Source organism: Populus euphratica, unplaced genomic scaffold, assembly GCF_000495115.2.
Source record: "Populus euphratica unplaced genomic scaffold, PopEup_1.0 scaffold293.1, whole genome shotgun sequence".
In the NCBI taxonomy this organism is placed as follows: domain Eukaryota; kingdom Viridiplantae; phylum Streptophyta; class Magnoliopsida; order Malpighiales; family Salicaceae; genus Populus; species Populus euphratica.
The window spans coordinates 152,113-170,716 of NW_011500074.1; the positions used below are offsets into that span (position 1 = coordinate 152,113).

At 28.5% G+C, this 18,604-nt stretch overlaps 1 pseudogene; it reads left to right on the forward strand.

Moving 5' to 3' along the window:
• The first annotated feature begins 7,274 nt into the window (after window positions 1-7,274).
• Window positions 7,275-10,470, forward strand: LOC105108568 (prohibitin-2, mitochondrial-like; annotated as a pseudogene).
• Window positions 10,471-18,604: the final 8,134 nt, after the last annotated feature.

The following is an 18,604-nucleotide window of genomic DNA, read 5'->3' on the forward strand; positions in this document are numbered from 1 at the left end:
ACACTTGCAGCTATAGTGCCCTCTTTGGGACAATAGATTCTGTTGCTTGATTTATTGTACAGTTGTTATTTGTTATCGTTCCGTCATTTCTTCTGTCATTCTTTTGAACATGAAGCTAGCAACCTCGTTTCGACGTTTTAAGGGTACAAACTTTGCGGTTTTGTGTTCTGCCATGTGTGTGTGTGTGGGGGGTCGTTCAAGCGCAAGTCAAGCAAAGTTCTCTCTTTTATAATCATAATTCTATTTTTTTTTCTAGCTAAAATCTACATGTATAATATAGAAATCACAAATTAAAAAAAAAAATATTTCACTCCTGGTGATAGCTTCTCCTAAGTAATTTATTTCATTTCCAAATGAGCATCTATTGAGGTCTATAGTTGTTATGACTAAAAGTAAAAGAAAATACTTTAAAACTATCTATGAATTAGGCTAGTCATTTTCAATTAGAGTGGTTAATCACCATTGGCATATTCAAGTTGCTACTTATGCCAGGAGTTTTAAAAAAATTAAATGAATGAATTCATCATAATACAAAAAGAAAAAGAAAAAGAAACTATAAAATTTATCAACTAAATTAAGATCAATACTAAGCAAAAAAAATAATTAAAATTTTGTGCATCTAAATAATTAGAAATTTAAAAACCCATAATTTCCAAAAGAAAAAGTAAAAAAAAAATGAAACTTATTAGAAAAACAAAATAGTCAAGAACATAATGGGAGTGACTGAATTAAAACAAAACAAAATGTAAGTAAGAAAAAAAAACATTAAATCATTAAAAAGAGTGTAATTAAACTATGTTATAATTTCAAACATCAATGAACTAAATGAAGAAGGAGGAAGAGAAACTCACGATTGAGAATTGGGAAAGAACAATGAGAATAAAGATATAATGAATATTTATATGAGAGAACATATAGATTATTATTTTTTTATGTATAATAACGTGTTAACAATATGTGTAGGCTAAAACGTTTATTTTACTACCTGAAAATTGATAAATAATAATGAAAACATTGATAGAAAACTTTTCATCAGCAAATACTAATGGAAATAGCAGCAGGAAAATTCAATTGATAATTATCAATAAAAATATTGATGATATATTTTTCGTCGGTATTATTCGATGGAAAGTGTGATGGAACTTCAACAAATAAAAAATATCAATAATTTCATTAGTATTTTGACTGAGTGTGATCGGCTTATTACGTGTTGTATGGAAAAGTGTGTCTTCAATTGAGCAAAAAGAGAAAGGGAGAAAGAAAAAGTAACATGTGTTTAATCTTCATTTTTCTTCTTGAAGTTATTTTGTTTGGTTTAATTTTTATAGATCTTTTTTTAATCTAATATTTTGTTTCTAGGATTTTGATAAATAATCGGGGGTTTTGGCTTCCAATTTAGGAATAAAATTGAGAGGGTGGGAAGAGATGAGCTATTGAAAAGAAAATAATAGGAAGTGGTCAGCTCTCTCTGTCTCTCTCTCTCTATTAGTCACTCTATCATTTTATTTAGGTCTCGATCTATCATTCTTCTTTTTTATTTCATGTGATTTATTTTTTATGTTCAAGTTTCTATAACTTTACATGTCACTAAAAGAAATCTTACTTTATCTGCTAAATTTATTTATTTTAAATCAACCAAAAAAAAGAAAAAAATCCTATATTACAATTTTCATAATTGGGATATTGTTTACAGATTTTTATTTTGGTATTTAATCATGAATTTGATTAATGATTATGTAAAACAAATAGATATACATGAATATACTTTAGAAAGGAAAGAAATAGATCAGGGTTATTTTAACTTTTGAAAATTCTCTTATATCTAAGAAAAACTAAAAGCTGAGTTTTTGTAATTTAAAACCCTTAACAATATGAGTTTTTATGCAACTCATACAAGATTATATCAAAGTTGACGTCTAATGCTAACTTGTTCATTGATGGGTCAAACTTGAAATCAATGATTGGATTATGAATTAAAACCAAACACAAGCAAAAAAATTATAATATTATATATTTTTCAAACTAGTTGCTTTAGCTCGATGTCATTAATATCAATGGGCTGGATGTTTTATAGCTATAGCCATATAACTTATTTAAATGTTTGCATTAAATTTGTTGCTTGTTTTTTCTCACCCATCCTTTTATAATGATTATTCATCATTAAACTCAATAATAATGTTTAAATATCTTTGTAAGTAAACTCGATAAACGTTTGAATAACTATTCATCAACAATGATAATATGAAGTCATTATGTTGCAAATATAATCAACACCAATTACTTATTCATGAAAATGACATAAAACAAAAGGTTTTCATACCTCTTTGTACAATCTTATCTCTCCTATTTATTTTGATATTTCTATAACGCAATTCATAAGAAAAACCTTGATTATCTAACATTTGACACAAAATAATTAGACTATAATTAATTGATGTTAGACTACATAATTTTGATACCATGAAGGTATTTGTATAACATTTTACCTCTATTGATAGGTTATAATATGATCTGTTATATCTTTTCATTTTTGGTTTTTGATGCATTTTCATCTGATGTGGTGTAGTATTATCATTGGTTACTTTGAATGCAAAAAAATTCTCTTAATGAAGAATTCAAATTCTAATGAGTTTTTACCTTGAAATTTTTTATTCTTTCAACTGTGAGACTCATATCCATTACAACTTTTATTTTCCTTATGGTTTTGTTATCTATATGTTTTTTTGTCTAAAAACATTTATGCACTATTAAAAAAATAGACTTGATTTGCAATTTTAGGTTTTTTTTTAAATACTGACATAATCACTGATATATTTCTAGATTTTTTTATGGTTATTTGATTTACAATTTCATCAGTAATTTCCAATGCCAATGGATTTTTCAATGGAAAATATGTGGTAAAAGCACATTTTATATGATGGAATATTCTATTAAGAACTCTGTCAATATTAGAAATAACCGATGTAATTTCCAATGAACTAAAATCACCAACGCTCAACTTTTCAGTGACCGTATTCTGTCAACAATTCCATTAGTAATTATAATACTGGCATAATTTTTTTTAAATGCCAATGGAATATTTAATTGACATTCTCTAATTTTCTAGTAGTGTTTTTCCCATTGTTATATATGGCTAGTTTATACAACATGGGATAAATATGAGTTTTTATTACATAATGATTTTGAGGCTATAATAAAGGTGTATAGGTTTTAATCAAGGTGTGATTTTCTAAATATGCTATTTGGATAAAGGACAATTCATTCTAACTTGCTCTTAAGTTAGTGCATAAGATATCTTCAATGCTCAACTTGTCATGTAGTCTTCATTATGGTTATGTATAAACTAACTCACTAGGCTTAATTATATAAGCTTTTTTTTTGTTTATGTATGAGACAAGAAAATTAGTTTCCCAACTAGTCACTCATATCTCTTTTTATTAGCACGAATCTCATCTAGGTATTTTCTTAGACCATGATTTTTAACTATTGGATTGTCAACTTGTTTGTAGTCCAACATGCTAGTATTTGAAAATAAGTCCAAGACATGCTTCTTTTATGATAAGAAAATACCTTTTGTTGATTTGGCTACTTCTATACCTAGAAAACATTCTCAACCCTTAAGATTCTTCATTTCAAATTCAGCTACTAAATTTCCTTGAAGTCTTAATATTTTTTTATGTATCATTGCATGTAATTATCGTATCATCAGTATAAATTATCAGTATTGTTACTTTTTTTCTATATATGTTTTAGGAACAAAGTATGATCTGAATTACTTTACTTGTATCTATATTTCTTCATAACTAAACTAGACTGATCAAATCATGCATAAAGTAACTGTTTTAACCCATTCAAAGCCTTTTGCAGTTTACACACTGCCCCCTCTAATGAGCTTGTAGTGTACCTAAATGAAATATCTATATACACTTATTCCTTAAGATATCTATGTAGAAATGCATTTATTTTTATTTTTTTTGCATTTAATTGATGTAGAAACCAATCTAGGTTCGTTGCTAGAAATATCAAAACTTAGACTATATTTAACTTTACTACCACTGAAAAGGTCTCTTGATAGTCTATACTATACGTCTAAATATATTCTTTTACCATAAGTCTCGTTTTATATCTTTTAATGGTCTCATTTATTTTATGCTTAATAAAGAACATATATCTTCATCCTACATTCTTATTTCCCTTGGGTAGAGGGATAAGATTCCTTGTTTCATTCTTTTTTAATTCCTTCATCTTTGTCATTATTGCTTTAGTATTTTTGGTGAGGATATATCTTTATATATACTGTTAAGAACCTATATAGATGAAAGCTAGTTTACGAAGGCTTATGATGGTTTTAGCAACTTCTAGGATGATATATGGTTGACCATTAGATATTTTGATTTCTTAACTATATGTTCTAAATAATATTGTTTCGGTGTTTCCTGTGATTATGCTTGAAAGATAGATTATATTCAACATAAATATTTATCATATTAGAAGATGAAGTGAAGTTTATTACCTTAGGATTATTCTCATAAGACTAGTCTTCCGATATTGTAAATAAGGGAAGGTCTTATTCCCTAATCCTAATAAATTATAGCTAGATTGGTTCCAAACTAGTGTTAGTGACTTTCTTTTCTATACCATCAAAAAAAAAATTCATTTTTCTTTTACATTATATGCCTCATATTAAAAAGTATTAGTAAATAAGGACACCAAGAAATAACATTTTGACTCTAAAAATATAGTATTTATAATGATATACATGTGTTGGGTACGAGAGTGATAATAATGATATTTTTTTTTATGCATTCCATATCATAAGACACCTTAAAATATAATGCTTTTGAAGGCATTCATTTCATAGGACACCTTATAGTGACAACCACCTCATTTAAGTGAAGATATGTGCACTCTAATTAAAAAAGAAGAAGAAATGTTTGTGTTTTTCTTCCTGTAATGTTATTATACTAAGGTATTTGAATACATATTTTTTTATGAAGAAAACCTTATTTTTGGAAGTATTTGTTAAAAAATCTAATTATTTTTTTATTACTTATCTCAAAATATATTGCACCTTTTCTCTATATTTTTTTTAGTATGGATTGAATTATTTTTTATTACAATAAAAATTAAGTAGTTCTCTTGCCTACTGTGATTAATGAAGTTTAGTCATAGAACTTGGACAAATGTTCTTAGCTTTTTTTTTTATATCTTGATATTATCATCATCACTATTTATCTTCTATTCATTCTCAAATTCAGAGGCATCATCTAAAGTAATACGAAAATGAATATCACCTTTTGAGCTATCAATCTACTCATCTTTAGCTTCTTTAAAAAAAAAATCAAATTCATCCTTATCACAATTTATTATTATCTTTTTCCTCATCATCATCTTTGTCATCTTCCTCATATTCATTAACACCCTTTTTATTTACGCTAGAAGTATCAACATCAACTATATCACTTTCAACATTGAAACCAAAAGTACTCATATCAATACTAGAACTATCAATACAAAACTCATCATCATCTAAATTAAGAGATTCTTCCTTACTATTAACATCATCATCATCATTATCATATGCTGCAAAATATTTGGTTTCATGTGGCGTGCAATAATTGAGTTTGTTTGAATAATACCTCGATATTCTTAATGTTAGAAGAGTAATAACAAGATCAACATCACTATATAGATGAATCTCATCTTATCCTATATGCATATTAAATATCTATAACGTTGAGGTATTATAAAAATTATATTTACTCTTTTATCCTTTATCTGAAAACCATTTAAGTCTATGTAAAAGACTTTTTTGCATGTAAATATTATGTCTAATTAAAATATTTGATTATAGTTGCAATTTCTTTTAACATATGAAGAACTACCATGATGTGTAAATATATTTAACTAAACAATGTTTATATATGTGTTAAACATTAATTAAACATGTTTTAAGCTAATAAATTGAAATTAGGGTTTTGTGAATAGTAATTTACAAGCTTCAATTTGAGGTTTTTTCAGGTTTGAAGAAAACATGCCTAATTAGGTTAAACATAAATTAAACATATTATAAGCAAAGAAAATGAAATTATGGTTATGTAAATAGTCTCTAAACTTTAATTTTGTTTTTTTTTTAGGGTTTTCAAGAAAACATGTCTAATTATGTTAAACAATGATTAAAGAAATTAGTAGAAAGGTTCAATCGACAAATTAAACATGTTATAAACAAATATTTTGAAATTATAGTTTTGTGAATAGTAACCTATAAGTTTCAATTTGGGTTTTTTTTTAATGGTTCCCAAAGAAATACGAGACAGATCATGTATACATCAATAATATACATTGCAAGAAGAGAGAAATTGATTAGAAAAAACTTGATATTGATTTTGAATTGGGTTTGATTTGTCGAGATAAAAGAGAGAGAATGTTATTAGAAAAGAAATCATAATTTTGAGGAGAAAAGGTATTAGATATGTTGTTTGTTTAATTTTTTAATATATTATATATAAAGGTAATTTAGATATTTTGTTTAATTTAAGATTTTCATTGTATAGTGTATTTTCCAAAAAAAATAGAGGTAAAGTGAAGGAAAAAAAGAACAAACTACAAGATGCTTAGTGTAATTAACCCTTAAAAGAATTCATGTTTTAAATTTTTATTTTTATCGAATTAAGTGGATCAATAAGATTTTTATTTGATTGGAGAATGGGTGTGCATACACCTTTCTTTCACAAAGTGTGCATTCAGTAGTGATTTGATTTTGCAAAAAGAGAAGGTTGAATTAACGAGTGTAGACAAATATCAATGATGTAATCCATGTGAGTTTCTAGGTTTCCCATGTTCCCCCCATCATGTTAAAACAAATATAAATATAAAAAAAATCTTAAAAAAAATTATATAGAAGTACAATATTATTTTTTACTTGATTGTATTTCTATTTCAAGAAATATAATATTATGTGACATCATTAGGGAAAGATACAGATAATAATAGGGATTAAGACATAAGATATGCAAATGAGATTGATGTACGTAGCGGTAAGCTTGAAGCAAAATCTTGATGTGAATAAAAATTATAAATTATAGAGTTTTCATAATTAAGGTTTTTTTAAAAAAAAATTAGCGGAATTCATGCAAAATTATAATATATATTGATTATTTAATATACAGTTTCAATCACATATCATACCCGAACTTTATTAGATTGGGCTTGATTCAATGGACCTAAATTGGGCCAGTCCACGCACCTAACTCCTGTGAGAGCAAAAACCGACCTTTAGAAGAGGAGGAGGGACAGTTAATAACGCCAGCTTGTCTTGAAGAAGAAAAACAAAGCCATAAATCCCACCTAAAACCCCTCCACCGCTTATCTCTCTGCATCTCCGGCTTTGAAGCACGAACAAAAGGCAGAGGCAGATCGATCGAACCCACAAAAGGTACAATCATTCTGACCATTAACTAATTATCTCAAATATTTGTTGAAATTAAGTAATTAATCTCACTAGGTTCCAACTTATATTTGTTGAAATTAAGTAATTAATCTCGCTAGGTTATAAATGTCCGAGTATGGTTGTCATATGATGTTGAACTTAACTTCACTTTTGATAATGTAGAAAATCGCTCATCCTCTAAAATAATGGAAATTTTGGTGTAGATTTTTTCTTATTTAGCATTTATAGAGTGAAACTGAAAATTGGTTTGATATAATTTTTGATAGGATGGAGTTAGCCATGTATGGTTCATTTTCTTGCATATGATTGGCAAAGTAATTAGTTTGCTTCTTGATTGACAATTTATTATCTTTTAAGTACATTTTCTTTTGCATTGCTGAAGAAACATTGGAAATCCCTTCTGCTTTAGTTGAGATTTTCTAGTACTGTTGAATTTATAAGAGTATCAACATTTCATGCTTGATCATTATGCAATTTTGGGTTGGGCTTGCCTGACCCTTTCTTTCGTATTCAATCTCGGTTGGGTTGTGGTTGTGGTTGTGAAAGAAGCGATTAACATCAAACAGTTCTATTGTGATGTTGAATTGTCTTCTAATTTCTATTAGTTATGCTATTCCAATTGCTTGCCACTGGCTATAAGGTTGTGATTTTTTTTCCCCTTAATGAGTTGTATTTCTATTTCTGTCATTGTTTTTGCATTTTTATGTCATGGCATAGAATTTCGCAGTGGAGCTTGATGTTGTTCTTTCGTTCCTTGGATTTTGAAACTTCATGTTTTACTGGTACACGGTTTATTTGGTACTAATCTGCTTTTTATAGGTTGGCAACATGGCTAATGTCAATATCCCACAGGTGCCTAAGGTAGCCTCCACTTTGGCTACAATTGGAGCTATTGGTCTGTATGCTGTATTCAACAGTTTATACACTGTTGAGGGTTGGCATAGGGCTGTTATGTTCAACAGCATTCATGAAGTCAAAGAAAAGGTTAGGCCTCCAACAAACTAACTAGTCCTTCCCATGGACAACCTACAACCTGCCGTTTTTTTTTTTTTTTTTGTTCCTTCTTAAAATTCTGACCATATGATGCACTGGTAGTTCTCCGTTTCTAAGCAAACATCCTTGGTAAGGCATCCTGGAATTTCTTCCCATGCCAATTCCATGTTGTGTCATGTGTCTCTGATATTATGGGATAATTTCTCTCCTTGCATTGCTGAAAGTCAAAATATATATCCTTCTTTTCCTGTTTTATTCTATCTCACTAATAGCTATTTTGCTTGCTTTGCTTGTATGCATAATGTGCAGGTCTACACTGAAGGAACGCACTTGATGATTATGGCTTGAAAGGCCAACTATTTATAATATTCATGCAGAACCCCACCTCATGGATAGCACTGCTGGTAGCCATGACCTCCAAATGGTAACTTTCTCTCAAAGAATCTATGTTATACTCCCAAACTCAGGAAAAGAAACCAAAGAGAATTGAAGTAGTGCACTTTATGATTAACAAAATGAAAGTTACAACTTACAAGTGTTCTCAAACTTGTTACAGATGTCAAGCTGGGAGGTTGTTTTGAAGAACAGAAATTTAATTCTCTCTAGCAGCTCCTAGACAGATTTAGAAATCACATTGAATAGATCTGCTACTTGGTTATGTTTTGCTTACTTCACTGTGTCTTATAGATTTGCATATGTACTTTTCCAATATGATTTGCACATGTTGTATATGTACTTTCATTCCATTTCTTAACTATAGTTGTTATATATCGCTTAGGAAGTAAATACCTTGTAAGGATTAGAGCCACTTTATTACTTGCTAGGATTGGCTTATTCCCCTTGAATAAAGTATAGGATATTGGAACATCATCATATTAAATTGAAAATTGAAAAATAATTTTGAGTACTTTTAACAATTATATTTTTGACCTTGAAATTCTGAGAATATTTGCTATTTCATGTAAATAGTTTATGAAATGCATTCAATTCATGGAAATCACATAGATTTTTCTGTGATTTTACTAATATTGTTGTGACTCCTGTTATCCAACAAGTCAATGAGGTGTGTTCATTCCATGGAAATCATTAAGGCATGCAGATTCTACAAGTATTTTTGTGCATCATAGCAATTTAATACATTCTTCACTTGAAGATTGAAGCTATTTGTTCAGGTTGTCTTTGTGGCATGTCTTTCCATTGTTTAGTGTTATTCATTGGAATAATTAGTGAAAATATCCAGAACTCTATCTGGAATTACCATCTCCAAATGCTTCAAGTGTTGCAGGCTGGTTATTATATTACATTTCCTATAAATTGGCTACCGCTCCTGTTTTGAATGATCCCCTTGTCTATCAATAATTCATCTCGATTTTCATTTGGAGGGAGCAGCTTTCTTTGCCTACTAACTCCTTGAATGCATCTTCATAACAGGTCAAGATAGAGCTTTGATTCCTTACTCGTTCTGTGGCAGATCAAGCTCTTGGTCCAAAATACAATGAGAAAGTCCTGACTTGGATAATCCATGAAACACTTATCTCCAGGGTGAGGCCAAGACTGCTGAAGTGATTTCACAAGCTATGGCCAACAATCAGTTATTCCTTGCACCAAGAAAAATTGAAGCTGCTAGAGAGATTGCTCTGGTTATATCAAATGCGAAGAATGAGGTGTACTAGAATGCCAGTGACCTTCTGCTGAACCTTCAAGAGATGGGTTTGCCAAACCCAATCAATAGAAAATAGTTAGCAGTGAAGTTAAAGCTTTTGGTCTATGCACTTGTTTCAGTATTCACGTTATGAATGACTAGAATATTGAGGAACGATATCATGTCAGTTTATTAGATGTTCCCTGCTTCAGTGCTCCCTGCTTGATACCCTTATTTTGTTTACTTTAACAACGTCTATCAAAAGGGGTTGTTGACAGGAGAACACCCCCCAGGTTGTTAGAGAGCTGACCATGAACTGATCTTATGTGCTGATAAAATGTATGGCGTTTTTGTTTGGCCTTTTTTCTTATGGTCTAAATTTCAAGTCTGTCCTGCTCCATCTACTAGCATTTTGGGATTTTGATTTATATTCGAGCATCCGAGTGCGTTTTAGATGGAATGGCATTGATGCTCTGCCCCTTTGCCGTATTCAAGTACTGCAATTTGACACAAAAAGAAAAAGAAAAAAAAGAGAGTAGTTATAGGTTAAAATTATTGCCAAGATTGATACAAATGGCAAGACAAGACAAGTGCACGTGGGGCACCAAATTTCCTTGCAGGAAGTTTATGAGCCCCCGCCACCCGTTTTTCTTAATTCCCCGTGAAGTTTTCGACAGGATTAATAATTGATTTCAGATGCACAGGCTTCCTACTTGTTTTAGGAAAATCTTGAAGTAATAAGGTGGTTTCTTTGCTAGATAATATATTTTTTTGAAGTGAATTTAAAAATAAAAAAAATTAAAAACATAAATTATTTTTTTAATGTTTGATAATGTAATGTAAAATAAGTTAAAAAATATTTTTCAGTATTTGTTGTATCATGAAAAATAATATAAAAAATAATTTATTAATATTTTATTTTTTTCAAATTTATTAAAATAACGAGGAACAAATCTTATAAATTTATAAATTAAAAGGTTGATTAAAAATAAGAAACAAATCTTATAAATTAAAAGGTTGATTAAAAATGAAATTAAAAAAAATTATAAATTATTTTAAATAAAATAAATAATAATCAAAATAATAAATATTAAATCTAACAAATAAAAAAATCAAAAATTAAAAAATTAAAATAATAGTATTATTATTCCATAAATTATTTCAAATAAAATAAGTAATAATTAAAAGAATAAGGATCAAATTTGATAAATAAAAAATTTTAATTACAAAATAATAATAAAAAAATAACAATTATAAAAATAAACACCAAAGTTAATATAAAAATTAAATTAAAATAAAATATATATAGCAATCAAAAATTTAAAGACCAAATTTAATATAATTAGCAAATAATATAATATTTTTAAATTTTTTATAATTTCTAGAAAGTATTTTTTATCTAAAATAAAATGAAAATACTTTTTTATAAATTAAGTTAAATTTTTTAATTAAAAAATATTTTTTATTAATTAATTTTTTTAATAATAAATAAATTTAAAAAATTTAAAAATACTTTCCGCCAAACAAAACAATGTATAAATGTGCAAACCACGTGGTAACTTTAAATCTTCTCCGTGGCTTCTAGAATCCATCTTAGACGACAGGAATTCTAGCTCCAGAGAAGACTTGCAAGGACTTTTGCCCTTGAACACTGTTGTTTTAGCTGGAAAGAGCCCAGATTGTGGACGAAGTTTTTGAGGTTGGATGCTTTTGTAAGAATGGAATTTATCTTCCAATTTAATCATCGGCAAGGTATGAAGTTGTCTGAGAGTCAAAAATTGCGGTCAGAAAGGAGACCAACTCATTAATTTCTTAGAGTTCACGTTGAGCACAAGGATGTTTGTTTTTCTGACTTGCACGGCAAATGGGGATCTATGATGGACCCCGGAAATCATTGATGTGTTCACCGATGAGGTCATTTATAACGAGTTAGTCCGTCTCACGCCATATCAATTTTATTTATTTCTCCAACTAGATTTTATATTGCTAGATATTTTGATAGTAGTTTTTTTAAAATAAATTTTTATTTAAAAATATATATAAAAAATTATTTAAAAAAATTATTTTTGTTATTAGTATATTAAAATAATTTAAAATTATAAAAAAATTTAAAAGTATATTTTCAACGCAAAACACATTTTTTACTGATATGTTCTCAGTATTCAATGTTCATGAATTTTAACTTATTATAAACATTATTTTAAATCGTTTTATAATAATGATTGTTTTTAAAAATATTTTTTATTTAAAATATATTAAAATAATTTTTTATTTTTTAAATTTATTTTTAATATTAACATATTAAAAAAATAATTTAAAACAAAAAAATTAAAAATTTTAATAACACTTTAAAAATATAAAAATAAACTAAAAAAACATATGATTCCGCATTCAATGCCACTAAAGTCAGAGGTATGGACTTGGATATCCTACAGCCACATCAAAGAACTATTTAGCATCTTTTTGCTAGTCCATTCAAATAAAGAGATAATCTTTTATTATTATTAATGTGGTATTCAAACTAGTTTGCATATATTTTAACTAGTTTTATATATTTTAAAAGTAATGATTATATAAGATTAAAATGGTTCTAGAAAAACTTAAATTTATAATTTTTTTAAAAAAACTCAATAACTGATTAATTAAACTATCCATAAGATTAATAAAAAATATAATCCTAGTGGTGAGGGTCATGCTCCGATTGTCCAGATTAATTATTTCTGTTAATTAAGAACCTAAACAAGCTATAATCAAATTGCATGGCAATTGGCAGGCAAAGCATTATAACTTGATTAGTAGGGCCACACACTGACACGTGGGTATTACACGTTAGTGGCAGGCAACTTAGACTGTTCTTTGCTGTCTGCCGTGGGTTGTATGGATCTCCTTTGAACAAATCTCTATAGAAAACCCTGCTACATAAGGTCTGATTTTATTTTTTTTAATGGAGATTAATTGGCCTGATATTTGCTACCTACAACGTTAAGTTGACCGACTAATGGCTCTCAAATGTCAAAGTAAACCCAGACTTGTAAATTTCCTCGTAATTCTGTGATTCACTCATTTCCCCTGTTTTATTTATTTGTTTTATTTTTTTTTTTCTATCCATCAACTTAGTTTTCTTGTCAAGTGACGTGAGGTCTCTCTGTGAGCAGACAAATATTTAAACAACGAGCCCCACATTTTCCCCACGAGTGAAGTATAGAAATTATTTTTCGTTATTCTATCATCCCCCAATTTAAACTATTTAACACAAATATTTACATATTATATTTGCTTTAAATCCTTAATAGAAAAAATATTTTCACTGTTTCAAAGTAAATTATATGCTTCAATCTATGTTTTTTCCGTTTCGACTACTAAAATACCTGTTTAGCACTACAAATGTGGGTGAGATTAATTATATATTATAAATATTTATATTTGGTTAAGTTAATGACCGGAGTATTTTTTGGTAGAACCCATAATATTTGCGACTGTGCCTCCAGTTTAACAAAAGCAAAAAATTGCTATTTTTGTCTGTGTTTCGTCTCTATGTGCAGAGTAAATTGTAATTCATTTTGCAGAATTGTGCAAAGTGAGTGAATCAATGCAAAGTAAATTAAAAACTCACTTTGCATTGTTCGGTTTATTCATTGATAATGGTTGGATCAGATCCAGTTTGAAGCTAAATATATTAGATCGAGTTTAATCCAATAAAAAAATTAATTTTTTAATTTTTTAATTGGAATTAATGAAAAAAATTAATATTTAATATTATTTAATAGCAATGCATTAATTAGAAAGAGATCACATGATGGTATAACATTTACAAAAATTAATTGTAATTCTAATTTTATTTCTAATGATATTTTACCTAATTTTGTTGCACACTCAAAAAATAATAAAAACTATAGTTCTTATTAGATAAATTTATATAATGTACTATTTATTTCATGATGTAATAAAAGAAGTTAAATCTATAATATTTAAATTAAAAATCATTAATATTAATATATATCTTTTTTAGTTATTTCATAACCTTAAATTGAAAAACATTCTTAATCAAATACATTAAATTATTTTTTGTTCAACCTCAATTTCAACTATAATTTTAACCAAATATATATAAATACGATACTAACATTAATCAAAAATAATTTTTTTTAAATCACAACTATAAAAATTACTACACTATAAGCACACTAAATTTTTACAACTTTAATTAAGATTTGATCATGGATCACCACGATTATAAAACTATATATAAAATTTTCAATGAAACCTTGAACGTTGGATATACTAAGGCCCAGCTAGAAACTCCAAATAGTAAATCACATTCCCTATCCTTACTTGTATTTTGAATGATTTGTGGTAATTGTAAGCTAACTTTAACTTCTTATTTTTCTTCTAGTAAATGCTCAGTTGACGATATTACCAGAGCTTAAGGTATGCACACCCAATCCCCTTCTTTTGATTCTAGTTTCTTTCTTCTTTTTTTTTTTTTATTTACATAGGGTATCCGGGCCAGCTTACACGCACCACGACTAATCCCCACGGCCCATTGAATATCCTGCAAACCCAGTGAGCAGGTAAGGCACCGCGAAAATGACAGGCGTGCACGGTAAGACTCGAATCCAGGTGCGGAGAAAGGGGATAAGCCCCTTCCACCGCTAGGCTAGAACCTTACTTCGAATCCAGGTGCGGAGAAAGGGGATAAACCCCTTCCACCGCTGGGCTAGAACCTTATTTGCATTCTAGTTTCTTTCTTGTTTGGTCTGCATGTGACTTCTTCCTATCATGTGCTTTGCATAATTCTGCTTTGGTATTTTATAATAGTGTTTCCTAAGCTCTTAAGTGCTCCTTTTCAATTGATGAAGCACATTTTAGATTAATAAATGCTTTCATAGGGTAAATATAAGTTGATGCCTCAAGTTCTAAATATAATGGATCATTTATTTTAAACTTGGGAAAATATAACTTAATAAACCTTAATTGAATCAATTGAATCTAGTTGTCCCCATGTGATTCAACTTCATGTTGGTGATTCACATTAACCAAAATCAAAGAGGTACTAAAAGTAGATTTTATTAGCCTATTCCTTTGAATTTTAATAAGCTATACTACTTAGACTGACATATTTTGTAATTATTGAGCTAATTCTTTTAAAACTTATTATTTTTTTATATTAGCGACTATCTCCAATAATTGTGATATTAGGGTTTCATTTACCATGACTTACTAAACTCTAATATCAATTATAATAAACCTAAACTATAAGAAAGTATTTTAAAATAAAAATTGATAAATTAGTTACTGATAGAATTTAATTAAAGGGTTTTTATTGAATAAAAATTAGAAAAAAAAAATTAGACTGATTTGAAGCAATACATATCTCCCATAAATACGGAGCTTTTTCATAACACTAAAATTTTACTTTGCTAATATTTAAATAAAAGAGAAATTAAAGCAAATTCAAAATCAAATTTGAAAAATGCTAATATGATAACTTTGAATTCAAATAAGACTAAATCTTGTTGATGTGGCAATTACAAATGCTTTGATGAAATCTAGTCATTCATTTTTATACATCAATATCTTAGTCTTTCATTCCAACTTTAATACTTTTTAAAACTTTTCTTTTTTATTAAATTTTTTTTTTATTTTTTTCTTTGTTGTGTTAGAGATTCATAATAAATACTTTTTAAAACTTTTCTTTTTTATTAATTTTTTTTTATTTTTTTCTTTATTGTGTTAGAGATTCATAATAAAAAAAATCTATAAAAAAATTAAAAATCTATAATGAGATGATTTATATACAAAGATATATTTACAGTGAATGATAATTTCTGATTGAAATAAAAATTGATGAATAAAAACTAAATAAAAACTAAATATTCTAGGTATTTTTTATAATTATAAATTTTTAATTTTTAAAAATTTTGACTTATAATAATTTTTATTTGTATTAAATTAAAAACATACTAGACATCATTATTCAATATATAAATCGCATTAACTAGTTTAATTGAACATAAATAAGAACCAAATATATCAAGTAATCAACTTTACAGCTTCCTAATTACTTATGTATCCCAAACTATAGCCTACAAGTTTAGCACTTATTACAATGTACGTTCTCCAATTTAAAGTTTCAGTATGGTTTAAACTTGAAAAAATAATTTGATAAAGAAAATGTTATATTCATAAAAAAATTAAAACTTTAAGATATTCTAAAAAAAATCATCCAAAGGAATCATAGCGGGCAAATCGAAAGTTTAGGGGTAGGTCCCATCTGATAATATATATTATTTTGTCTGTCTTCTAGACGTGAAGAAAGAGAGGGGGATATAGCATAAATGATCATTAAAAGCCAAAATCCACGTGATATTTATTACATTGTGTGTCACGAGGTGATACGACGTCAGCAATCAGAAAGTGGACCAGGTTCTAATGCGTGTCAGAAGATGAAAGGATCTGTTTTAAAAATAAGTGGGAAGCCATGTTGGCATCGTCAACGAATATTATCCAATTCCACGTGGCACATCAAGATGATGCAATGTGGTCCTGTGTATGATGCTATATGTGATGTCACTAGCAACCCCTTGTTTTTTATGGATGACCTGTGCACGGCTCACCGTCCTCGAACTGCTTCTGTCTTCGGGTTTTTTTAATTTTTTATATTAATAAATTAAAATGATTTAAAAATAAAAAATAATTCAAAATAAAAAAACTCAAAAATACACAAAACTCCAATTAAAACGCCTGTGTTTGATATATATAAAAGTGTATTGATATACAAATCCAACAAGATACAAAACAATGAATAAGATAAAAAAAAATGAGACACACAAGGATTTACGTGGTTCACCTAATTAGACTACGTCTACAGACAAGTATAGAATGATTTTACTAAGTAATATGAGAATTACAACTCCTCTCAAATAATAGAAGAACAATTAAGAATTTCTTTATTACTAGGAGAAAATATCTCACTTACTCTCTCACAAATACCTCATAACTTTGTGTGACTACTCTCTCTTCACTCTCCACTTTTTCTCTCTATCTTGATGTGTAAAATAAGTTTGAAGACATTTCCTATTTATAGGTAAGAATGAGGGGACAAAGGCCATAAATGATAGCACAAATTACGTCAATAACTCATCTTCACTCATACTTTACCAATTATACCAACAACTCCACCAATTATATTAACGACTCATCTCCAATTATGCCAATAACTCTACTTATTTTTGTCTTTCACCAATTATATGGTTTTACTTAATAATTAAGTGTTGGCTTTACATTCTCCTACTTGAAGACTTTGATGATTTAATCAAGTCTTTACACTTGATCATCTATGATTCTTCTATTATTTATATACTTTTCATCTTCATGCTGCTTACGTTTCTGCTAGGCTATAAGAGGATCTGCACCATATATACTTATTACTGTTGACCGGTTTAGTCAAAGCATTTGCTGGGTTTTCTTTTGTGTGAACCTTTTAAAAATTCACACTTCCATCTTTCATCACTTCGCGAACAAAGTGATACTGAACATCTATATGTTTTGTTCTTGAATGAAACACTGAATTCATTACAATATGCAAGGCACTTTAACTATCACAATACAAAAGAATATTCTTTTGTTTGTGCTCGAGCTCCTCTATAAGTTTCTTCATCCATATTGCTTCTTTACAAGCTTGTGTAACTGCCATATACTCAGCTTCTGTTGTGGATAACGCTATAATAGTCTGAAGTTTAGAGACCCAGCTCACAGCTCCTATTGTAACTATGAACACATAGCCTGTAGTGGATTTTCTTTTCTCAAGGTCACTAGCAAAATCTGAGTCAACATAGCTTCTGACAGTAAATTTTGATCCTCCATAACATAATACAACATTTGAAGTACCTTTGATGTATCTCAAGATCCTCTTAATAGTATTCCAATACTCTCTACCAGGATTTGCCAAGTGTCGACTAGCTGCTCCTACTGCTTGTGCAATGTTTGGTCTTCTACATATCATGACCAACATTAAACTTCCCACTGCTGATGCATACGATACTCGTGACATCTCCATCCTCTCTGCTTCATTGCTAGGAGACATATTTGAGGATATTTTGAATTTAATAGGAAGTGGGGTGGAAATTGGCTTATAATCTTGCATGTTGAAGCGACGCAAAATCTTCTTCAAATAATTCTTCAGAGAAAGTCAAATCTTCCTCTTACTTTTGTCTCAGTGAATTTACATCCCTAAAATCTTGTTTGCTGGTCCCAAATCCTTCATATTAAACTCTTTAGCTAATTGTGCCTTCAATTCTTGGACTCAATCTTTATTAGGGCTTATCACCAACATGTCATCCATGTACAACAACAGAATGATGAAAACATTATTTTCTTCAAACCTCTTGTAATACGTACAATGGTCTGAATTAAGTCTATTGTACCCAATGCTAATTATGAAGGAATCAAATCTCTTGTACCAACACCTTGGTGCCTAGTTGAGATGGTATAGAGATTTATTCAACCTGCAAACTAAG